Source organism: Hemiscyllium ocellatum, chromosome 19 (genome assembly GCF_020745735.1).
Source record: "Hemiscyllium ocellatum isolate sHemOce1 chromosome 19, sHemOce1.pat.X.cur, whole genome shotgun sequence".
In the NCBI taxonomy this organism is placed as follows: domain Eukaryota; kingdom Metazoa; phylum Chordata; class Chondrichthyes; order Orectolobiformes; family Hemiscylliidae; genus Hemiscyllium; species Hemiscyllium ocellatum.
Genome location: NC_083419.1, coordinates 25,568,217 through 25,594,801, shown reverse-complemented (window position 1 = coordinate 25,594,801; position 26,585 = coordinate 25,568,217). Strand labels below are relative to the sequence as shown.

Here is a 26,585-nt window from a genome sequence, read left to right as displayed (position 1 = left end):
AAGTGTTGAGCCATGGGGTGGTTGGGTTGGTTGGTCCGGGCGTCCCTGAGGTGTTCTCTGAAGCGTTCCGCAAGTAAGCGGCCTGTCTCACCAATATAGAGGAGGCCACATCGGGTGCAGCGGATGCAATAGATGATGTGTGTGGAGGTACAGGTGAACTTGTGGCGGATATGGAAGGATCCCTTGGGGCCTTGGAGGGAAGTGAGTGTGGAAGTGTGGGTGCAAGTTTTACATTTCCTGCGGTTGCAGGGGAAGGTGCCGGGGGTGGAGGTTGGGTTGGTGGGGGGTGTGGATCTGACGAGGGAGTCACGAAGGGAGTGGTCCTTGCGGAACGCTGATAGGGGAGGGGAGGGAAATATATCCTTGGTGGTGGGGTCCGTTTGGAGGTGGCGGAAATGATGGCGGATGATACGTTGTATGCGGAGGTTGGTGGGGTGGTACGTGAGAACCAGTGGGGTTCTGTCTTGGTGGCGGTTGGAGGAGTGGGGCTCAAGGGCGGAGGAGCGGGAAGTAGAGGAGATGCGGTGGAGGGCAGCGGGAAGTGGAGGAGATGCGGTGGAGTCAGTCAGTGACTCCCTCGTCAGGTCCACACCCCCCACCAACCCAACCTCCACCCCCGGCACCTTCCCCTGCAACCGCAGGAAATGTAAAACTTGCGCCCACACCTCCACACTCACTTCCCTCCAAGGCCCCAAGGGATCCTTCCATATCTGCCACAAGTTCACCTGTACCTCCACACACATCATCTATTGCATCCGCTGCACCCGATGTGGCCTCCTCTATATTGGTGAGACAGGCCGCTTACTTGCGGAACGCTTCAGAGAACACCTCAGGGACGCCCGGACCAACCAACCCAACCACCCCGTGGCTCAACACTTTAACTCTCCCTCCCACTCCACCGAGGACATGCAGGTCCTTGGACTCCTCCACCGGCAGAACATAACAACACGACGGCTGTAGGAGGAGCGCCTCATCTTCCGCCTGGGAACCCTCCAACCACAAGGTATGAATTCAGATTTCTCCTGTTTCCTCATTTCCCCTCCCCCCACCTTGTCTCAGTCGGTTCCCTCAACTCAGCACCGCCCTCCTAACCTGCAATCTTCTTCCTGACCTCTCCACCCCCACCCCACTCCAGCCTATCACCCTCACCTTGACCTCCTTCCACCTATCGCACCTCCATCGCCCCTCCCCCAAGTCCCTCCTCCCTACCTTTTATCTGAGCCTGCTTGGCTACTCTCTCTCATTCCTGATGAAGGGCTTATGCTCGAAACGTTGAATTCTCTATTCCTGAGATGCTGCCTGGCCTGCTGTGCTTTGACCAGCAACACATTTTCAACCATGTTGAATATCCCTATTCAACTTATTCCTTTCTAGATGATTATAAATCCTACCTCTTATAACCTTTTCCAACACTTACCAACAACTGAAGGAAGGTTCACTGGTCTGTAATTACCAAGGTTGTCTCTACTCTCCTCCTTGAACAAAGGAACAACATTTACTATCTTCCAGTCTTCTGGCACTATTCCTGTAAACAATGCTGATATAAAGATCAAAGCCAAAGGCTCTGTAATCTCTTCCCTGGCTTCCCAGAGAATCTGAGGATAAATCCCATCTGGTACAGGGGACTTACATATTTTCATACTTTGATATATGGATTTCAGTAAGGCTTTTGATAAGGTTCACCACAGTAGGCTACTGCACAAAATACAGAGGCAGGGAATTGAGGGTGGTTTAGCGGTTTGGATCAGAATTTGGCTAGCTAAAGAAGACAGAAGGTGGTGGTTGATGGGCAATGTTCATCCTGGAGTTCAGTTATGAGCGGTTTACTGCAAATTTCTGTTTTGGGGCCATTGCTGTTTGTTGTTTTTATAAATGACCTAGATGAAGGCATAGAAGGATGGATTAGAAAATTGGGAATGTGGATAGTGTTGAAGGATGTTGCTGGTTATAGAGGGACATAGATAAGCTGCAGTGCTTGGTTGAGAGTTGGCAAATAGAGTTTAATTCAGAAAAGTGAGAGGTGATTGTCTTTGGAAGGAGCAACAGGGGCAAAGAGTACTGGACTAACGGTAAGATCCTTGGTAGTGAAGATGAGCACAGAAATCTCAGTTTCCATGTATACAGATCCCTGAAAGTTGCCACCCAGGTTAATAGGGTTGTTAAGAAAGCACATGTATGTTAGCTTTTATTGGTAGAGGGATTGAGCTTTAGAGCCATGAGGTCATGCTGCAGCTGTGCAAAAATCTCTTGTGGCCACACTTGGAGTATTGTGCACAGTTCTAGTCACCGCACTATGTGGAAGCTTTGGAAAGGGTTCAGAGGAGATTTACTAGGATGTTATCTGGTATGGAGGGAAGGTCTTATGAGGAAAGTTTGAGGGACTTGAGATTGTTTTCATTTGTGAGAGGTGACTTAATAGAGACATATACGATAATCAGAGGGTTAGATAGGGTGGGCAGTGAGAGCCTTTTTCCTCAGATGCTGACATAGGGGACATAGCTTTAAATTGACGGGTGATAGATATAGGATCGATGTCAGAGGTAGAGAGAGAGAGAGTACGGGTGTGGAACGCCCTACCTGCAACAATAGTAGACTCGCCAACTTTAAGGGTATTTAAATGGTCATTGGATAAACATATGGATGAAAATTGAATTGTTTAGGTTGGATGGGCTTCAGATTGGTTCCACAGGTCGGTGCAACATGGAGGGCCAAAGAGTCTGTACTGTGCTGTAATATTCTATGTTCTAACCCTCAAATAGCATAACCAAGGAAATGAACATAGTGGTATCATAAAGACTGAATTGCTGAGGGTGAATTAGAGGAATGAGAGAGTTGAAAGCCATCACGCTGAACTAACATGGTTACCTGCTTCAGTATAAATCTACAGACAGATGGAGAATAAACATCTGCTAATGCACATCAAAGATGTGGTGCATAAAACCCCATGGATACCACCAATGAGAACAGATGACTGATGTCCAATGACTGAAAAAAACAGCAAGGAATAAATTGCATGTTTCAGCAGGGAAGATGTCCTCTGTGAATCCAAGAGTGGTGAAGTTCTCCAGTATAAGGGGATCTATAAACCTCAGACTGTAAGAAGAGAATCAAAGCTTTCCATCCAGTCTTCCAAGTCCAGAAGATGTATTCTGCAGGGATTGTGAAACATCCAGATCCTGTGTATTTGTAAAATCAGAGACCTGGTAGAGGTGGGGGTGCAAAAATGAAATTATTCATACACTATATTTGTAAGTATAATGAAAACAAAAGAGGGGGTAATGTTGCATAGGTCTGAAAGTGTTCATATGAAGAAATGCTGCACTTTGAAGGTCATGCAGACTAGTTTTAGATTTTGAAGGAGTGAGACTAAGGACATGACCCTCCTTAAAATCTCCAGAACAATGTTCACTACATCAATGTAATCTGTAACTTCCTCTACCACAGTAAACTAAGCAGATCCAGTGCTTTCCTACAATTAAAGAGAATGGTGGAATGAATGCTTATTGTGAGCAGCAACTCATAACATCACCACAAGCTGGTAAAACAAATCTCCCAGTCTACAATGCTCCTCTAGTTCTGGCCTCCTAATCATCTCTAATCTGAATCATTCCACCAAGGGCGGCTGTCCCTTCAGTTACCTAAGCCCTAAACTCTGGAATATCTACCCAAACCTCATGATTTAATTTCCTGCTTCAAGACGCTTCCTCAAACTTGCCTGTTGTTACTCTTAAATCTCCTTAGGTGCTTGGTGTCATATTTTGGTTTATAATGCCTTACTATAAAATAAATGCTAAAATGTATAGGCTTTTGTTGTATATACTCATTTTAGGGTTATGTTCCATGATTTTCAGGTTTTCCTTCAAGTGGTGTTCCCAGGGATCTGTGTAGGGACCCATGCTTTTCCTGAAGTAAGTAAACTATTTGGAAATGGGTGAGGATGGCAAATTCTCTAAATTTGCATTTGATACTAAGCGAGGGAGAATATTGAATTGTGAAGATGATGCTAAGTGACTTCAGGAAAAAAATGACAAGTTTGTCAAATGGGAGACATCTGGCAGATGAAATTCAGTGCAGAGAAATGCAAGGTAATATATTTTTGTAAAAGAAACATGGAGGCACAATACAGGCTCAATGGTACCTTGAGGAGAGTACAGATGCAGAAAAAACTCATGGTTCAAGTACCTAATTCTCAAAGGGCAACCAGGCAAGTTAAATCAGTTGTTAAGAATAGGATTCTTGAGTTTCTAAATAGAGGCATAGAGTATAAAAGCGTGGAAGTAATGTTACATCACTGCAAATCATTGGTCAGACGACATTTGGATTATTGCGTTTCGATCTGAGCAGCTGATTTGAGGATAAATGTCAAAGCTCTGGAATGTCTAAAGGAGATTTAGTAGTGTGATGATACTTTGGCTTTAAGTGGTGTATTTTGTCCTTTTTCTAAAATGTAGAAAGTTTGAGACAGAGGTGTAGAGCAGTCTGCCCAAAGCCAATAAAGTAAACAGCTTGTCAGGCCTTGTGTTTTTTTTAAGAAAATGTGGAACCATAGCAGCCTGAATGGGTTCTGTCAAGAATGGTGATTTTTAATTTTAGCTTCCAGCAGTTGCTGGGATCTTGAAGCTGGCTGTGGAAGCTCTTATTCCTCTCTCTGAAGCTAAAAACTGGGATTCTCTTCCTATTGCCACAACTGCATGTAAGACAATCTATATTACTAAATTTGCCCCTGACAAGGGTCTGTTTATTTTTTTTCTATTCTATTAGATTCCCTACAGTGTGGAAACAGGCCCTTCGGCCCAACAAGTCCACACCGACTCGCCAAAGCGCAACCCACCCATACCCCTACATTTTACCTAACACTATGGGCAATTTAGCATGGCCAATTCACCTAACCCGCACATCTTTGGACTGTGGGAGGAAACCGGAGCACCCGGAGGAAACCCACACAGACACAGGGAGAATGTGCAAACCCCACACAGACAGTTGCCTGAGTCAGGAACTGAATCCAGGTCTCTGGTGCTGTGAGGCAGCAATGCTAACCACTGTGCCACCGTGCCACCCTTCTATGGGAAGTTACTATATTGGAACAATTAATTAGTAATGGTTAATATATATTTTTGTTAAGCATTTTAAAGTTAGAGTTAAGTCAATTCTTTTATTTTTCTTTTTTATGCTACAGCTAAAATACAAAGTGGGTTTTGCTTAAAGTCAAGCAGTTTGACAAATCAAATTGCAACTGCAAAGCAACATCTTACATTTAACTTTAAAATAAGAAAAAGTTAGGAAGTATGCGATCTTCTTCATATATTTTGGAAGGTTTTGGTCTGGTCCATAACTCTAACATGATACCAGGAATGAGGGATTTTAGGTACATGGAAAGATCAGAGAAATTGGGCTAGTTTTCTTTCAAACAGAGAAGATTGGCCTTAGAAGTGTTGAACATTCTGAACAATTTTGACAGGATAGAGGAGGATATTCAGTTTCCAGTAGCTGGTATATCAGTAACTGGGTGGTGGGGGGGGACACAATTTCAAGATTGACAGCGAGAGATTTAGGAGTAAGATGAAGAGAAATGTCTTTATTCAGTTATTTAAAATTTGGAATGTGCCACCTGGGAGAGCGGTGGACAATTCCAAAGGAGGCCTCAAAAGAGAGATGGATACATATTTGAAAGTAATGAATTTAAAAGGCTATGGCCATAGGGCTGCAGAATGGTATTAGCTGGGTAGCTTTCAGGAGCCAGTACAGACATGATGGGTCAAATGGCCTCCTTCTGTACTGTACGATTTTTATGATTCTATCATTTGAAGCAGAAAGAAAAAGATTCAGAACTAGCAAAACTAAATCAATCATAATGAAGATGATTATAATCCCTACTTCAATTTTAGCTTTTAAAATTATTTTTTATTGTTTAATTTGGGTTAAAGAGTGAAGCCCGGTTGCTTGCCAGAACATTAAGTATAATAAATGAAATAGTTGAATTATTCCTTATGGCGCTTGTCTGTGATTCGCTGTGAAATATGTTAACTTCAAGAAGATATAATCATTGGTGTATGTTTCCTTTAGGTCGTCTTCATGCTGACACAGATTTATCTGTATCACATGAACGAACACCTGATTCACCAAGGATGAGCGAAATGCTTCGATGGCAGAGTTTGTGAACAAGATTTTCAAAGAAAACTGCAATTATATCACAAATTTTAAGGCAATTGACGAGACTCAGTAAATATTTTAAGAATAAGGAATACCATCTCTAGATAATATGCATTTCTAGTGGTATTGATGAGACAGAAGAAATGCTCTTTCTTGCCAAGAATTCTTCTGTCACAATAGTGAATGTTTCATAATTCTATTTTAAGGTGCATCTTACTTCTGGAATTCTATTCAACGTATTTCATTACGATCTATTGAGAATGCCAGCTCATATTGACTCATTCTTTATTCATTCAAAAGAGGAGGGTGTCACTGGCTGGGTAGCATTTATTTCCCATCCTTAATTGCCCAGAGGGCAGTTAAGAATCAACCACGTTGCTGTGGGTCTGGAGTCACTTGTAGGCCAGACCAGGTAAGTCCAGCAGTTTCCCTCCCTAAAGTACATTGGTGAAACAGATGGATTTTTCCAACAATCCATAACGGATTCGTGATCATTAGATTCTCAATTCCAGATATTTATTGAATTCAAACTCCACCATCTGCCATGGCGGGATTCAAATCAGGTTCCCCAGAACATGATCTAAATCTCTGGATTCACAGTCCAGCAAGAATAGTACTCTGCCATCGCCTCCTCATCCTCCAGTTTTCACACTCTCTCAAAGGTAATAGCTTGATATGAGTTTGCAAGATTGGCCTACAATTATGATTGAAAAATGTGATAAAGGTTCAAACCCCATAACAGTCCAAATCTCATGTAGAAACTTGAGACTGTACAATTATTTTATTATTTCACTTTTTGAATGAACATTACTTTGTTATTTCAGTACATAATAGAGAATGAAGTTGGAACTTTTCCCATTATACTATTGAAGAATATATTAATTGGATTGATCCTCCCTGCTTCTAAAATGGCATATTTGAATCGAGGCAAAGAGTGAATAGCAGTTGCTTGAGAGATTCACTGGGTGGTTCTAGAGCTATGTGTTTAGATCAGAGTGGTGCTGGAAAAGCACAGCAGGTCAGGTTGCATCTGAGGAGCAGAAAAATCGATGTTTTGGTCAAAAGCGCTTCATCAGAAATAGTGTCTATTCCTGATGAAGGGCTTTTGCCCGAAACGTCGATTTTCCTGCTCCTCGGATGCTGCCTGACCTGCTGTGCTTTTCCAGCACCATTCTGATCTAAGCTCTGGTTTCCAGCATCTGCAGTCCTCACTTTTATCTGGTTCTAGAGCTATCAATAGAACAGGATTCTGTCCTCAACAAACAAACATTTCCTCTATGTTAAACATCAGCAGTTAAAGGTTGTTCAGATTTTTTTCTAGTTAGTTTCATTCCAAGTTAAGCATCTCAAAGAAACCAGCCTACTGATGGCTTGCTCACCACGTATATACATCCAGTCAAGTGTTCACCAAATTATACCATAGCTAAAACATAAGGATATATAAAAACTCTATCCACTGTTGCCTAGTTTCATTTAAAAAAAAGCGCAGGTTGTAGAGATCTCTGGCTGGCTAGTATTTTGTTTTATATTGTCCACACCCTCTGGAAAACTAAGAAGCCTTGCTGTCAAACAAATCCTCCTATTTCTATACCAGCATTCTCGCATCTATTCTTCCTCTGTCCCTTAACTATTAATTACTTGACAGCTGCCATCGAACCACTCTCTTACTAGTTCTCTCCAAGGCAGACTTCAAGGGTTACCAGACCCCTGATTTAAATGTTGCTTCCTCAGCCACAAAACAGTAGTGTTATCCTCAGTAGGCAATCACTTAACCTAATTAAGAATGGGAGTGACTGTCAGTGTTATGTTTCAAGTTGATATAATGCGTTGCAATACTCAGTTGCCTAGCTGCAATATCAATTATCATTTGATATAATCCTGGCATGGGGACTTTAATTACATCTGTCTCTTCAATGCTGTCGATAGCCTTTCTGAGTCAGTCTGTATTTGTACTTCCTCGCCTCACTGGCTATAGATTCAATATCGTGCCTTCATGCACACCAAAAGTGTACTGGCAAAGAAGTCATACAGTATAACCAAGCACCAAATTCCAACCTCCAGCACAACAGCCTTCTGATGCATGGAATCTGCTGTTCAGGAACAGCCAACCCTGCACTGTTGCTTCCCTCTCAGGAATGTTGTTTTGATTAATACAACACTGTTTTATATTTATTGATGCCAAACAACCAGATAGGATTTGTTATAGATCTGTTGATATTTACAGATGTAAAAGTCACTTAATGGGCAGTTCAACTCTTACAGAGACATGTACAAACACTTCCTATTCAAGACTTTGAAAATGTTGAGAGCAGTACCATTGGTAGATTTTGTGCAGGTGTTTTAGATTAGATTAGATGCTCTACAGTGTGGAACAGGCCCTTTGGCCCAATAAGTCCACACCGACTCTCTGAAGAGAAACCCACCCAGACACATTTTCCTCTGACTAATGCACCTAACACGATGGGCAATTTAACTTAGCCTATTCACCTAATCTGCATATCTTTGGATTGTGGAAGGTAAACCCACATAGATACGGGGAGAATGTGCAAACTCCACACAGACCCAAGGCCAGAATCGAACCCGGGTCCCTAGTGCTGTGAGGCAAGAGTGCTAACCACTGAGCCACTGTGCCACCTTTAATTGTAACATATTTAACCTCTTACATTTCACAACCTCTTGGCCTTTTCCAAACCTTAGTTAAGAACAACAATACCGTATTGAACGACCCACTCTGCAGCTGTCAGCAAACCAACATTTAGTGAGAGCAGATGTGCTCTGCTGACATCATTATTGGGAGCTGTGTACAATTTTCATTTCAATGTGCCTTTTATTACCAATGATTCATTTTGTAAAGTGACAGAGACATCTTGCTTTTGCTTGGTTGAGAACACAACAGCACTTAGAGGCACAGATTTACAAATCAGACAATGGCTCATAAACGAGCATCTTGCAATCAAAGCTCTACAGGGTTCAATTGTTCCTGGAGGGCATTTTTATCTTCCTGCAGTGATGTGAACACGGTCACTACACACCATAGTATTGTGTATTAATTATATATTAATTAAATGTTTAATTACATTTCAATGATGAGCATTAGCAAGGGAGTCACCTGTGAGCTGGCAGTTGTTAATTTGGTTTAATGGCTTGAAAAGAGTATGAAAAGGAGCAAGTTTATGGTATTGGAGGGCATGATATGAAATGCATAAATAGAAACTTGCCAGTGGAAGAACACTAGACTTCAGTTCTGTTCTCACTGCTTGACTATATGATGTGCAACACCACAATATGTTATTACATCCACATGTGGCAATAATAGCAGCAAGGGGCACAGATTTGATCTCCTCCTACTGATATCAGACTACTCTTATAAAGGAGTGTTCTTTTACACAATTTTACAATCCAGTTAAAGAAATGCACTTGAGAAAAATAGGATAATAATACAAAGATCTGAAAATGCATTCAAAATGACCCCAGAGTGGAATACTAATGGAGTTCTGCTGTTAAAGATGTCACTTGGAGGTAAGACTTCAAACCAAAGATCTTTGTGCATCCTCATGAGAAAGTCTTTACTTTAACACTCAGAAAGCCAAACTAATTCAGCTGCAGTATTCAGTAATAAAGAGAGTTCTCTCTGTGCTCTGGCCAACATTCCTCTCTAACATATCTATTTAGTCATTGAGTCATAGAGATTTACAGCATGGAAACATGCCCTTTGGTTGAACTTCTCCATGCTGACCAGATATCCTGAATTAATCTAGTCCCATTTACCAAAATTTGGCCCATAGCCCTCCAAAACCCTTCCTATTCATATATCCATTCAGATGCCTTTTAGATGATGTATTTGTACCAGCCTCTACTACCTCCTCTGGCAGCTCATTCTGTATACGCACCACACACTGCGTAAACATTTTGCCCCTTTGGTCCCTTTTAAATCTTTCCCCTCTCACCTTAAACCTAAGACCTCTAAGTATGTGACTCCCCCAAGCTGGGTAAAAGACTTTGATTATTCACCCAATCCATGTCCCTCATGATTTTATAAACTTTTATAAGGTCAACCTTCAGCCTCCAATGCTCCAGCTAAGATAACCACAGCCTATTCTGCTTCTCCCTATTTCTCAAAATGCTCTAAACCTAGCAAGATCCTTGTGAGTATTTTCTGGACCCTTTCACGTTTCACAACATCCTTCCTATAGCAGGGAGACCAGAATTGCATGCAATATTCCAAAAGTGGTCTTACCAATGTTCTGGAATGCTGCAACATAACCTCCCAACTTCAATACTCAATGCACTGACCAATAAAGGTAAGCATACCAAAAGTCCTCTTCACTATCCTGTCTACCTTTGATTCCATTTTCAAGAACAAGGCACTCCAAGGTCTCTTTGGTCAGTAACATCCCCAGGACCTTACCACAGTGTATTACTTGGGCCCTGATATGTCCATCAAAATGTAACACCTCACATTTATCTAGATAAACTCCATGTGCCACTCTTCAGCCCATTTGATCAAGGTTCCATTGTACTCTGAGTTAACCTTCTTCACTGTTCACTATACCACCAATTTTGGTGTCATCTGCAAACTTACTAACCAGATGTTGGCAAGGTCTTATGTTTGGTAGCTTTGAAGAAAGCAATGGATCTCTTAATTTCTGCTACCAAATAAAACTCATCGCCACTTTATTTAACTTTGTTTAACATTAATAGACAGTAGACAATAGACAAAAAGTGCTGGAGTAGGCCATTCTGCCCTTCGAGCCTGCACCACCATTCAATATGATCATGGCTGATCATCCTTAATCAGTATCCTGTTCCTGCCTTATCTCCATAACCCTTGACTCCACAATCCTGGAGAGCCCCATCCAACTCTTTCTTAAATGAATCCAGAGACTGGGCCTCCACTGCCCTCTTGGGCAGCGTATTCCACACAGCCACCACTCTCTGGGTGAAGAAGTTTCTCCTCATCACTGTCCTAAATGGTCTACCCCGTATTTTTAAGCTGTCCTCTGGTTCGGCATTCACCCATCAGCGGAAACATGCTTCCTGCCTCCAGAGTGTCCAATCCTTTAATAATCTTCTATGTCTCAATCATATCCCCTCTCAGTCTTCTAAACTCAAGGGTATACAAGCCCAGTCGCTTCAGTCTTTCAGTGTAAGGTAATCCCGCCATTCCAGGAATTGACCTTGTGAACCTAAGCTGCACTCCCTCAATAGCCAGAATGTCTTTCCTCAAATTTGGAGACCAGAACTGCATACAGTACTCCAGGTGTGGTCTCACCAGGGCCCTGTACAGCTGCAGAAGAACCTCTTTGCTTCTATACTCAATTCCTCTTGTTATGAAGGCCAACATGCTATTAGCCTTCTTCACTACCTGCTGTACCTGCATGCTTACCTTCATTGACTGGTGTACAAGAACACCCAGATCTCTCTGTACTGCCCCATTAACTAAATTGATTCCATTTAGGTAGTAATCTGCCTTCCTATTCTTGCCATCAAAGTGGATAATCATACATTTATCCACATTAAACTGCATTTGCCATGCATCTGACCACTCACCTAACTTGTCCAGGTCACCCTGTAATCTCCTTACATCCTCATCACATTTCACCCTGTCACCCAACTTAGTATCATCAGCAAATTTGCTAATGTTATTACTAATACCATCTTCTATATTATTAACATATATTGTACAAAGCTGCGGTACCAGCACTGATCCCTGCGGTACCCCACTGGTCACTGCCTGCCATTCCGAAATTGAGCCGTTTATCACTACTCTTTGTTTCCTATCAGCCAACCAACTTTCAATCCAAGTTAGTACTTTGCCCCCAGTACCATGTGCCCTAATTTTGCTCACTAACCTCCTATGTGGGACTTTATCAAAACCTTTCTGAAAGTCCAGGTACACGACATCCACTGGATCTCCCTCGTCCATCTTCAGAGTTACATCCTCAAAAAATTACAGAAGATTAGTCAAGCATGATTTCCCCTTCATAAATCCATGCTGACTCTGACCTATCGTGTTACTACTATCCAGATGTGTCGTAATTTCATCCTTTATAATAGACTCCAGCATCTTTCCCACCACTGAGGTCAGATTAACTGGTCTATAATTTCCTGCTTTCTCTCTCCCACCTTTCTTAAAAAGTGGTATAACATTAGCCACCCTCCAATCCGCAGGAACTGATCCCGAATCTATCCAACTCTGGAAAATAATCATCAACACATCCACAATTTCTCGAGCCACCTCCTTCAGTACCCTGGGATGTAGACCATCAGGCCCCGGGGACTTATCAACCTTCAGACCTAACAGTCTCTCCAACACCAATTCCTGGCAAATATAAATTCCCTTCAGTTCAGGTCCTTCAGCCACTGTTACCTCGGAGAAATTGCTTGTGTCTTCCCCAATGAACACAGATCAGAAGTACCAATTCAATTCTTCTGCCATTTCTTTGTTCCCCATAATATATTCCCCTGTTTCTGTCTTCAAGGGCCCAATTTTAGTCTGAACCATTTTTTTGCCTTTCACATACCTAAAAAAACTTTTACTATCCTCCTTTATATTAATGGCCAGTTTACCTTCGTACCTCATTTTTTCCTCTGCATATTTCCTTTTTAGTAACCCTCTGTTGTTCTTCAAAAAGCTTCCTAGTCCTTTGTTTTCCCACTTACCTTTGCTATATAATACTTTTTCTCTTTTAACTTTATATGTTTCTTAACTTCCCTTGTCAGCAACGGCCACCCATGCCTCCTCCTAGGATCTTTCTTTCTTTTTGGAATGAACTGATCCTGCAACTTCTGCATTATACACAGTAATATCTGCCATTGTTCCTCCACTGTCATCCCTGTTAAGGTATTGCACCATTGAACTTTGGCCAGCTCCTCCCTCATAGCTCCATAGTTCCCTTTATTCAACAGAAATATTGTCACTTCCGATTGTACCCTCACCCTCTCAAATTGCAGACTGAAGCTGATTGTATTATGGTCACTACTTCCCAATGGCTCCTTCACTTCGAGGTCCCTGACCAATTCTGGTTCGTTACACAATACCAGATCCAGACTTGTCTTCTCCCTCGTCGGCTCCAGCACCAGCTGTTCTAAGAATCCATCTCTAAGACACTCCACAAAGTGTCTTTCTTGAGGTCCAGTACCATCCTGATTCTCCCAGTCTACCTGCATATTGAAATCCCCCATAACAACTCTAGTAACATCTTTGTGGCAGGCCAGTTTCAGCTCCTGATTTAACTTACATCCGACATCCAGACTACTGTTTGGGGGCCTGTAGATAACTCCCAAGAGGGTCTTTTTACCCTTAGTATTTCTCAGCTCTATCCCCACTGACTCTACATCCCTTGATTCTAGGTCACCTCGTGCAAGGGACTGAATATCATCCTTTACCAACATGGCCACCCCACCCCCTCTGCCCATCAGTCTGTCTTTATCTAGCCACATTATTATTTCTTTTTTCTTAGCACAGAACAGGCCCTTCAGCCCACGTTGTGCCGAGGCATTGATCCTCACGTGAGGTAAACCTAATGTATGAACTCTCAAATTTCTGTGACCATATGCATGTCCAGCAGTCTCTGAAATATCCCCAATGACCTCACTTCCACAATTGCTGCTGGCAATGCATTCCATACTCTTACAACTCTCTGCGTAAAGAACCCGCTTCTGACATTCCCTCTATACTTTCCGCCAAACAGCTTAAAACTATGACCCCTCATGTTAACAATTTCTGCCCTGGGAAAAAGTTTCTGGCTATCAACTTTATTTATGCTTCTCATTATCTTGTATACCTCAATGAGGTCCCCTCTCTTCCTTCTTTTTTCCAATGAAAAAAGTCCAAGCTCAGTTAACCTCTCTTCGTATGATAAGCCCTCCAGTCCAGGCAGCATCCTGGTAAACCTCCTCTGAACCCTCTCCAAACCATCCACATCTTTCCTATAATAGGACGACCAGAACTGGACACAGTATTCCAAGTACAGTCTAACCAAAGTTTTATAGAGCTACAACAAGATCTCATGGCTCTTAAACTCAATCCCCCGTTAATGAAAACTAAAACACCATATGCTTTCTTAACAACCCTGTCCACCTGGGTGGCAATTTTAAGGGATCTATGTACCTGCACACCAAGATCCCGCTGTCCGTCCACATTGGCAAGAATCCTGTCTTTAATCCTTTACTCAACTTTCAAGTTCGACCTTCCAAAATGCATCATTTTGCATTTATCCAGATTGAACTCCATCTGCCACCTCTCAGCCCATCTCTGCATCCCGTCAATGTCACGTTGCAGCCTACAACAGTCCTCTATACTGTCAACGACACCTCCAACCCTTGTGTCGTCTGCAAACTTGCTAACTCATCCTTCAATCTCCTCATCCAAGTCATTAATAAAAACTACAAAGAGTAGAGGCCCAAGAATAGAGCCCTGTGGAACACCACTCACCACTGACTTCCACGCAGAATTTTTTCCTTCCACTACCACTCGCGGTCTTCTGTCGACCAGCCAATTCTGTATTCAGACAGCTAAATTTCCCTGTATCCCATTCCTCCTGAACTTCTGAACGAGCTTACCATGGGGAACCTTATCAAATGCCTTACTGAAGTTCATATACACAACATCCCCCGCTCGACCCTCAACTTGTCTAGTAACATCCTCAAAGAACTCAATAAGATTTGTGAGGCATGACCTGCCCCTCACAAAGCCGTGCTGACTGTCTTTAATCAAGCCATGCTCTTCGAGATGGTTATAAATCCTATCCCTCAGAATCCTTTCTAACACCTTGCAGACGACAGACGTGAGACTGACTGGTCTGTAATTGCCGGGGATTTCCATATTTCCTTTCTTAAAGAGAGGAATTACATTTTCCTCCCTCCAGTCCTCAGGTACAAAGCCAGTGGAGAGCGAGGTTGCAAAGATCTTCACAAGTGGCGAAGCAATCATGTTTCTCGCTTCCCAAAGCAGCTGAGGACAAACCTGGTCTGGCCCTGGCGACTTATCATTCTTAACGTTTGTCAAACTTTTCAACACATCAGCTTCCTCTATCTCTATCTGCTCCAGCATGTTTACCTGCTCCTCAATGGTTTCATTCACTACAAGGTCCTTTTCTTTAGTAAAGACAGAAGCAAAAAATTCATTTAGGGTTTCCCCTACCTCCTCAGACTCTATACACAAGTTCCCTATGCTATCCCTGATCGGCCCTACTCTTTCTTTGATCATTATCTTATTCCTCACATATGCATAAAATGCCTTTGGATTCTCCTTAATCTTTCCTGCCAAGCCTTTTTCGTGTCCCCTCTTGGCTCTCCTCAGACCATTTTTGAGCTCCTTCCTCGCCTGCCTATAATCCTCTAGAGCTGAGCAAGACCCTTGCTTCCTCCACCTTATGTTAGTTACCTTCTTTCTTTTGACGAGAAGCTCCTCCGCTCTCGTCATCTAAGGTTCCTTTATCTTACCCCCTTCTTGCCTGTCTCAGAGGAACACATTTGTGCACCACTCACAACAACTGTTCCTTAAACAGTCTCCACATGTCTATAGTGCCCTTTCCATGGAACAATTGCTCCCAGTCCATGCTTCCCAACGCACGTCTGACAATATCATAGTTACCTTTCCCCAATTAAATATCCTCCCATTGTGCCTGCTTCTCTCCTTCTCCATAGCTATGTAGAATGTGAGGCAGTTGTGGTCACTATCACCAAAATGCTCTCCCACCACAAGATCTGACACCTGCCCCGGCTCATTGCCGAGCACCAAATCCAAAATGGCCTCTCCCCTCATCGGCCTGTCAACATACTGAGTTAGGAAACCCTCCTGAACACACCTTACAAAAACAGCTCCTTCCAAACCATCTGCTTGAAGGAGGTTCCAATCAATATTGGGAAAGTTAAAGTCACCCATTACAACAACCCTACTACATTCACACTTTTCCAAAATCTGCCGACTTATGCTTTCTTCAATCTCCCTGCTGTTATTGGGGGGCCTGTAGTAAACCCCTAATGAGGTGACTGCTCCCTTACTGTTCTTAATTTCCACCCATACTGACTCAGTAGGCAGACCTTCCTCGACAATGGAAACTTCTGTAGCTGTGATACCCTCTCTGATTAGCAGTGCTACATCCCCTCCTCTTTTTCTCCCCTTCCTATTCTTTTTAAATGTTCTAAACCCTGGAACATCCAGCAACCATTCTTGCCCCTGAGAAACCCACGTCTCTGTTATGGCCACAACATCATAGCACCAGGTACTGATCCATGCTCTAAGCCCATCACTTTTATTCCTGATACTCCTTGCATTAAAGCAAACACACTTTAACCGATCCCTTGGTTCATTCCCAGGAAATTCCTTCCCACAGGCTGCACTACTTCTTTCTATTGCCTCATCTCCATCACCTCTCACCACCGGTATATAGCTCAGGTTCCCACCCCCCTGCCATACTAGTTTAAGTCCTCCTGAACAACTCGAGCAAACCTTCCACCCAGGACATTGGACCCTTTCCAGTTCAGGTGCAACCCATCCTTCATGTACAGGTCCCACCTTCCCCAGAAGGCATCCCAATTATCTACACATCTGAAGCCCTCCCTCCTACACCAGCTGTGCAGCCACATGTTACGCTGCATCCGTTCCCTGTTCCTTGCCTTACTATCTCATGGTACTGGTAGTAAACCCGAGAACACTACTCTGTTCGTCCTACTCTGCAGCTTCCACCCTAACTCCCTGAAATCACTTTTTATATCCTCGATCCTTTTCCTGGCTATATCATTGGTGCCATATTATGCTGTGTGGTGCAGCTTACCTCGTTGGTTGCAATCAAGCCCTGGAAAATACAGACCATTTTCTATATCTTGGGAACTTCAACTTGGAAGGCCAACACAGACCAAATAATTCATCATTGCCTCCAAATGTCAGCTTTGCCTTTGCCCAACTGAGGAAACATTATTCAAGAACCCGGTTCTTAATCCAAGATTAAGGTTATAGTTAGATATACATCTCCAATATGTAATGGAGACTTGGGTAACGTTCATTGATATCAAAGTATCATTTGACCAAGTGTGACATTAAGGAATCCTGGCAAAGCCTGAAGTCAACGGGAAATGGAGAATACTATCCACTGGCTGGAGTCACAGCCAACATGAAGGAAGATAGTTGTGGCTGTTGAAGGTTAATCCTCTCAATCCCTGAACATCACTGCAGGATTTCTTCAAGGTAATATACTAAATTCAAACATTTTTATCTGCTTCACTGACCATCTTCCCTCCATTAGGTCAAAACTGTGCATATATATTGGTGATTACACAATGTCCAACTCCATTTGCAACACTGAAAAGGTCCTAATCTATATGCACCAAGACCTGCACAATATCAAGGTTGCAATCAATATTCAAATGACAAAAAACAGCAAAGAACATTTCTGATGAGAGAATCTATCCATTCTTTTCTAATATTTAATGGCATTACCACTGCCAAATTCCTTACCATCAACATCCTGGAGATCAGCGTTCATCAGAAACTTAACTGGACCTACCACATAAGTACTATGGCTCCAACACCAAGTTAGAGGCTAGATAGTCTTAGCCAATTAATTTAGTTCCTGACTTCCCAAAATTTCTGCACTATCAATAAAACAGATGTCAGGAGTATAGCAAAATAAGCTCCACTTGCTTGAATGAATACAGCTCCAACAGGACAAAGCATCTTGCATGGTTGGTACCCCATTCACCAGCTTAAATAGTCACTCCCTCTACCACTAAAACAGTGGCAGCAGTGTACACAATAAACAAGATGCTCTGCAATGACTCACCAAGATTTCCCCCTTCCAAATTTGTGAGAATGACCAACTAGAAGGACAAGAACAGCAGGTGGGTGGCAGTACCATAACTTCTACGTTTTCTCCAAGCCACATACCCTCATCACTTAAAACTACATGGCTCTTCTTTCACTGTCATCGGACCAAAATTGTGGAACTTTCTTCCTCATAGTAATGAATGTGTATTAACATCACACGGAACACAGGATCAGCAACCCTTCAAGTTTGCTGTGCCATTCTAAATAATGGTTACTCCCTCACCTAAACAACCTTCTGATCTTTCCAAGATGGTTGGGCCAAGGACACTACCTTGAGGAACGCCTGAAGCAATATCCTGGGACTTCCCTCGGTTTACAGCAATAAAAAAAACACCATTTTCCAGCCCCTTTCAGTTCTGAAGAGGAGTCATATTGAACTCATAACATTCCTCTTTTACTCTGTCCAAAGCTCATACCAGACTTGCTGAGTTTATTCAGCAATTTGTTTTTATTTCAGTTCTGTTGAGAGGTATGTCTCTAACCAATGAAATGTTTACCTAAAGCATTTGTCAGGTGTTCTTTATGCCATAAGCTGTCAAAATCTAACTTGATGTCCAGGTCAGTCATTCTTGTCTCTACTTGTACTCGGCTCATTTTCCCATATTCGGACAAAGGCTGTAAAGAGACCAGGAACCTGGAATAACTCAATTTGAGTATCAATGAGCAGATTATTTCTTCTGTGGAAGTGTTACTTATTAGCACAACTGGGAGAAGAATGATGGTGTAGTGATTAGGCTCCTCCTGTTTTTTTGTAGTTGAGATATAGCTGACCAATTGTTTTGGGGGTAAGTGCCTGCATTGTAGCTGTACTGAAATAGTTCGGCAGGGACACAGCAAATTCTGGAGTACAAGTCCTAGTTACTATTGGCAGAATATTGTCATGGCTTGGAGTCTCTGCAATATTTTTCAGGTGTTCATTAATATCATCTGAACCAAACAGATTTGGCTGTAAAATGGCATATATGATGTTGAGTTCAGGAGAAGCCAGGTTGGAACATCCACTGAATATTTCACTGAAGGCAGATGCAAATGCTTCTGCTTGGCCTTTTGCACTAATATGCTGGGCTCCTCCCCCAAGGTGGATGGGGATATTTGTGAAGCCTTCTCCTCCGCAGTTTTTTTTTTAACTACTATCATTTTCCGGATGTCGCATGACTGCAGAACTTTGATTGGATGTGTTGTGGGATTGCTTAGCTCCTATCATGGGTGGCTCAGTGGTTAGCACTACAGTCTCTCAGCACCAGGAACCTGGGTTCGATTCCAGCCTTGGGCAACTATCAGTGTGGAGGTTGCCCATGTCTGTGTGGGTTTCCTCCGGGTACTCTGGTTTCTCCCACAGTCCAAAGATGTGTAGGTCAGGTGTATTGGCCATGTTAAATTACCCATAGTGTCAGGTGCATTAGTCAGAGCGGAATGGGTATGGGTGGGTTACTCTTCAGAAGGTTGGCGTGGACTGGTTGGGCCAAATGGCCTGTTTCCACACTGTTGGGAATCTAATCTAAACTCTTAGATCTATTATTAAAATTTGTCGATGGCAGGTCCTGTTTTGGTAAATGAGGTCCTTTGCTCCACTGGAATTATATAACAATTTACAATCTAAAAGCTATACATACTTTAAAAGTTACTATTTGCGGTCACTGCAACACATTTCAGGAAGTTGTATGAATGCTCGACAAGATTAATATTTCAGTACGAATATAAAAAAAGAATAAATGAAATAATTTAACTCACAAGTAAAATTATTCAAGCTATCACCAAAGTAATGTCTGTAGTATAAATTATCATTTACACCTAACCATCCAAGTAATTACATTTATTCGAGTTAATTGCTTCATTTTAACAATTACTGGATGCTCAAATAAAGGTAATTGCCTGCTTGATAAGTCAATCTATTCTAAAGCACTGAATGTATTTTGTTTTACTATAATGGACCATATTAATGTTTATGGGGCAGGATTTTATTCAACGGTGAGTTGATTGGCAGGCATCCACCCGAAGGATGTAAATTTGGCATGGATACCTTTCCCGGTGCTTACTCACCTGTTCCAATGACATTCCAATATTAAGTGTGGCAGGCAGCCCATCCGTTCTGGGTCAGTTAACTGGCCACAGAAGTGGAGGTCGCAAAGTTTGAAGTTTCGCAGGTGTCACTCTGCAGGATATATATGGAAAAAGGATTCAAACGTCTCCTTTAAAAGGCTTCCTCCAGCTCTAGCGCCCGACCTATTCTACCATTATCTTCCCCTCCAAATCCTTTGCTCTTTGCACTCCAACCCTTCTCCCAGTCACTTCTGATCAGCCCTTGTCACAGCCCCTCAGTTACCTCTCCATCCAGGTTCATTGGTAATCTTAATTGAGGTTGGGGTTCAGACCCAACGGTGGCCATCGCTCTTGGTGTCATTGCTGGAATAATGGAATTGTTAGCCATATGATTGGCTGGCAGATATTATAGGCAAGACTTTGAGGGGGACTTGAAATCTTATTCTGAGCCAATTAACCTCACTGTAATTGTTAAATGGCAATGGAGCAACTCGCCAAAGTGAACATATCAATGTTTTAACTGGCGTCAGACCCTGTCGAGATGCAAAGTCCTACAGTATTAGTATTTGACAACTGTACTAAATCATGACCTAACATATTTTGAATGAATTGCAATTAAATCAAATTGCAGTTCTGGACTCCTGACTCACATCAAATCATCACTGTGATACCGTAATACTATTTGTAGTAAGATGTTGGATCATGAATCTCTTATCTGTTTATCCCTAAAAAAAAGTCAATGCCAGTTAAAAGCATGCATGATAATTACAATTCACACCATGATCAGAGACTTGAACTTAAGCTAATAATTAACGTTTAAAAGAAGGTTTGCATTGTGCTGAATTAGTGATGATAAATTGTAATTTTTACAGTTGTAGCAAATCATTTACAAAAAACTACCATGAATTCACAACCCAAAACTGGCTGGCCCAATTAGGCCACACCAGTACCAAATATTCCATAGAATACCTCACTCTAATTATTTATTCCATTCTGCCCTGTATTCCCCTGCTGCTTCTATTCCACATATGCCATCTACTGTGCCTATGCCCCATAACCATTGACCATTCTACATTTGCAGATGAACCGAAACAATCTGGGCAATTTGAACTTAGCATGGAATTTCTTGTGTTCTGCCCAATATTAACTCCTCACACAGTTTTACAGAAGCAATTTATTTAGCTGTTAATGCACTTCTGATGGTTGGAAATTCCTGCATGCAAACTATTGTATTTCCCTCTTAGGGCTGTGACTACCTTTTCTAAAGCATTTTGTGGTGCAATGTAAATGCAAACAGTTTATTTGTGATTCCAACTCTGTCACATATAATAATCACTCAAATTATTTGAGAATACAGGGGTAGAGAAGAATAAATGATTAGAGTAAATGGTGGCTCAGTGGTTAGCACTGTCGCCTCACAGTGCCAGGGACGCAGGGTTTAATTCCAGCCTCGGATGACTGTCTATGTGGTATTTGCACATTCTCACCATGTCGATGCGAGTTTCCTCTCACAATCCAAAGATGTGCAGTTCAGGTGAACTGGCCATGCTAAATTGTCCATAGTATTCAGGGATGTGTAGGTTAGGTGCATTAGTAAAGGGTAATACTGGAATGGGTCTGGGTAGGATATTCTTTGAAGGATTGGTTTGGATTGCTGTGCTTAAGAGCCTGTTTCCACATTGTAGGGGTTCTAGGTTAAATAGAGTGAGAGGTCATGTGGAATATTTTAGACAAGAGATGTGGAAGGGTAAGTACATTTTTACAGAAGGAATGATAATATTCTGGATTTTGCTGCCTGAGAGGATGGTGAAAGCAGAAGCCATGATTTCTAACAGGAAATTGGATAAATAATTGAAAGAAATAAACTGCAGGGTTACAGGGATTGAACAGGGCAAAGTGTGACCAACTGGTTTAATCCAAGATGGGCTGACAGGGATTTAATGGGCAGAATGGCCATCTCATCTGCTGGGAAGGAATATGACCACAGTAGGAATTTACAAAAAGCCTAGATCATGGAGCTGTACAGCATGGAAACAGATCCTTTGGTCAAACTCATCCATATCGCCCAAACATCCCAAATTAACTTAGTTTCATTTGCCAGCATTTGGCCCATATCCCTCTCCACCCTTTGTTTTTATATCATTGATCACTTAGAGACTAAGACAAATGGTGTACCTGGATGACTGCTAAGGTTAATCTACATCCAGAGTGTTCTGCTGCAAATAAATCGAATACCACAAGCAATTGAGTTTGAGGAGCTGTTGGCTCTGGATTTCCTCCACTTGTACTTTCTTTCTGCCTCTAATATACAGTTGCTTTCAAAAGGCGGCCATACCCTTTTTTATTTGGTTGTGCTTGGAGCAGAAATCTTGGGTAAGCTACTCTCAGGATACAAAGTCAAGATCAAAGGTTCCAGATGAAACCTTAGGAGTGTCCACCTAGTGCTTCCTTTAACGGTCTTGAGTGTGCGTCCCAGACAAAATTCACTTTGTTAGATGACTGTCAGGCATTCTGGCTACATGACCAACCCATTTCAATTATGACTGTCTCAATATGTTGTTGATGCTTGGGATGCCAACTTGGAAGATCAACTGTGTTTGGCACTTTGTCCATCTGATCTAGAAGCCTCTGAAGGTAGTTCAAATAAAAGCTGTTGAACATCTTGGCATGTATTGGTCGACAATCTAAGTCTCATATTGCCTTGAGCAGAGTAGGCAGGTCTACTGTCAATAGATATGCAGCTTGGGAGGCAGACTTACTTCTTCTCATTCACAGACTGCTATTTGAAGCCTGTCAAAGGCTTTGGCAATTCTTACACGTGTCTTGTGGTTAGAGATAATACAATAAAGTGAGTGTGTTTCTGAGATTAGTGAAGTTATCCATTGCTATCAAGTCCTGGTTATAAACTGAAAACACGAGTTTGAAATAGGAATTTTCTCAAGCAGGCTGGTACATTGTTTGGGCTTTCTTTGTGCTGGTCATAAAGATGAAATTGCCAGATGTACTGGAGAACTGTCTATATACTGCATTGCACAATCATGGGTAGTTAGTGCACAGTTATTGGTAAACAGGAACTCATGTACAGTAGTTTGTCCATGGAGACCTTGGCCTTTGCCTCTCACTCTTTGCTCCATCTGTACTTCTCTTGTTTACTACAAACCTCAATCACATTCTAGATTATACATTAACATCACGGACATGAGACTTTGAGTACTGTTTCTATTTAAACATGCCATGTTTTCCCCATAAAATCTGGATCCAAAGCTATTTTCCAATCTACAACTGAGTGCATGAATTTATATATTTCATACACCAAAACATTGCAGATCATTTTTGGAGCACTATCCGCATACAAAGTGAATGCTGATTTTCATAGAGAGGCCCATTTATGCAGTTATTTGGACAGATCACTGGACAATTTTTTTCAAAAATTTTGTCCCTGTCCTAAATAAGGTATCACGATTTTATTCCAGTTGAGACTTAAAAAAACACTAAGATTGATTTTAGAATTCAAGAGGGTACAAAATAATTTCTCCATAACAGAATCCAAATGAAAAAGTAAATGTGTTGATGGATTTTAAATGTTAATCAAGTTTTAGAGGTGCTTCAGAATGCTTGTTGCTTTGAAAATTCAATTTCAATTGTGCTTCAGCGGCTCTTCTACTGAGCTCATTGTTGGTGCATTTACTGATTAGCAATGTACAGTGGATGACTTGTACCATTAACAAACATAGGCACTTGCAGTGCACTTGGACTCTGATGCTATTGATAGTTCATATTTTATTTGCTTTCTCTTTGAATTAAGAGTACTCTTTCAGGTATTTTAAACTCTTTGAATCATTAATTTATTACCTGAATTACTTACAAACACCATTGTTGAGCATTAAAATGCAGTTTAAATGTACACCAATGTAGTGTACAAAGTCCCATGCAAGGACTGCAAAAACACTACATAGGACAAACAGGAAGACAGCTAACGATCCGCATCCATGAACACCAACTAGCCACGAAACGACACGACCAGCTATCCTTAGTAGCCACACACGCAGATGACAAGCAACATGAATTCGACTGGGACAACACTATTATTATAGGACAAACCAAACAGAGAACAGCTAGGGAATTCCAAGAGGCATGGCACTCATCTACAGATTCAATCAATAAGCACATCAACCTGGACCCAATATACCGGCCACTGCAACAGACAGCTGGAACTGACAACTGGAAGCAGTAGATTTAAACCACTACAAATGCTGGAGGAAAGATCACAGAAGCGCTTCACAGGAGGCTCCCAAGCACTGAGGATGTCACCTAGACAGGGGATGAAACGTCTGCAATACAAATTCCCAGCTCGGCGAATAGATCCACAACAATGAACACCCGAGCTACAAATCTTTTCACAGGTGACTCCAAGACCAAAGGGCATAATTTTAAGGTGGAAGGAGAAAGATTTACACAGAGAGTGGTATGTTTGCACAATGAATAAGTGGTAGATGCAGGTACAATTACAACATTTCATCGACATTTGGAAAAGTACATGAATAGGAAAGGTTTAGAGGTATATGAGCCAAAAGCAGGTAAATGGGACTAGTTTAGTTTGAGAAACCTGCTCCGCATGGACGAGTTGGACTGCAGGGTCTGTTTCTGTGCTGTATGATTCCATGACTTTCTAATTTTTCAACTTTTAAATGGCATTTTCAAATTCATTCTGAACCAGAGATATTGTCAAGACAGTCAGAGCAGATACTGAGGACCAGAATTGTGGATTTTTAAGTTGAAAAAGTTTTAATCTAGGAGTTCTTCACAATATCCTCTCCAACAAAAGACAATTGTCTCCTTGCCCTTAAAGAGTTCCACTTCTTGTTTGCCTGTATGTGGAGTGGACCTTTGTGTGTTTGTGCCATAGATCATTTGATAGCCAGGAAGAAATCACGCATGCCACTGTGTTGCACAAATGTAGGATCTCCCAAGCTCTTCCTATCCATCGTTTGTTTTTAATTTTGCAGGTTTTATGCTAGAATGTTGCCGTCAGCCAACTGTCAAAGTGTTCTTTTCCTCAAAATGTAATGAACCATTCAGTCTACAGTTGCTTTGTGTTTACACTCAATAACATTCTCTTTCAATATTTTCATCCAAACAGACATGATGTTAAAGGACCTTTTCGTAGATGCTTTTAATGTGTCCTTTCGATTTGACAAAGCACTGCAGCTCCTGTTGGATGGAGGTTGGCCATGAGACTTGAATGAGAAGACCACCTTAGTGGATTCTTTGAGGCCTTCAATGTTAATATTCTAACATCCCTGCCTCTGGCTCAAAGCTTGGTGTGGATGCAATGGGATCTCATTCCTCGGCAATGATACCAGTGAAAGAAAGCTGTTCCAGTGTGAAGGCTTCACTAGAACCATGCTGGGATTAATATCCTGGTGAACTAAATAACTAGGGCTGTTAAGGTAGACTGACACATAATGAAGTTAAGGATAAGGCATTATTACAGTTCGTTAAATGATAATATAGTTTGGGAGAGGAGGAGACAGTGTACAAGCATTAAAAAAAACCCAGTAATTAGGGTTAAAGGAGAAGAAAAAATTAAAAAGGCAAAATTAGTGGCTCATTACTTGAATAGACATAGTATAAATAGTATATGGAACAAAATAAATGAATTAACAGCATGAATATTGCTTCATGGCTATGATCTGAAATCCATTAGATAGACATGGTGAAATGCAATCAATGTTGGGAAATAATTATTCAGGCGTATGTGATTATTTCAAATAATTAAACAGTCTAGGGCCAAAAAGGGAAGAGAAAATAAATGCAATAATGATAGTAGAGAAAAATTAGTAGAAAAATTAATGGGGCTAAAGACCATAAGTTCCATGTACATGATGGGATACATTGTAGGATTTGAAAATAGTATCTACAGAGGTTGTAGAGGGCATTGACAGTGGTTTTTCAAGAATCCTTAGATTCCAGAAATGTAACATCTTTATATAATTAGAGACAACAAAAACCAGGTAGCACATAAACTGGACAATGTGGACACCTCTGTGATCCTGTAATGGTGTGTTACTCAAGGAATTCCCAGTCTTTGTTCCATGAGGTTTGTGTGAGGTCTTGTGCTTCTCTCACTGGCAGAATGTGGTGTTGGTTATGACATGGTATTCTTTATAGATGTATCATTAAGATAACTGATAAGAGTTTGCTTTCTTTATTCCTCTCTTGCCCATTTCACTTTTCCAGAAAGTTGTGCTCATTGCCAATAGGTTTCAGGATTCCATGTTCAAAAAATTGCAATTTTTCACACTGCTAAAGGAAGAAACTTGAGGTTGAGAATATAAGGTGGAGGAAATTTTGTTTAAGTTGTAAAAAGGTTTGAGCACATCTGAACCGTACACAGCTCTGGATATTGCATATTAGAAAGGGCTGTTAAATCATCTGTGAAGAACTTACTTCATGATTCAAAAGAACATTGCTGAAATTCACCTAATGCCTTGGTCATTAGTTATCCCTCAACCAATAGCATAGTTTGGCTGCTCTTGTTATCACTTTAAAAATGGAGTGAATA

General features: G+C 41.5%; 1 protein-coding gene across 2 annotated transcripts in view; it reads right to left on the bottom strand.

The window, feature by feature from the left end:
* lin7a (lin-7 homolog A (C. elegans)) overlaps positions 1-26,585 on the bottom strand; it is a 68,000-nt gene that overhangs the window by 21,281 nt on the left and 20,134 nt on the right. The gene's annotated exons all lie outside the window — the stretch shown is intronic.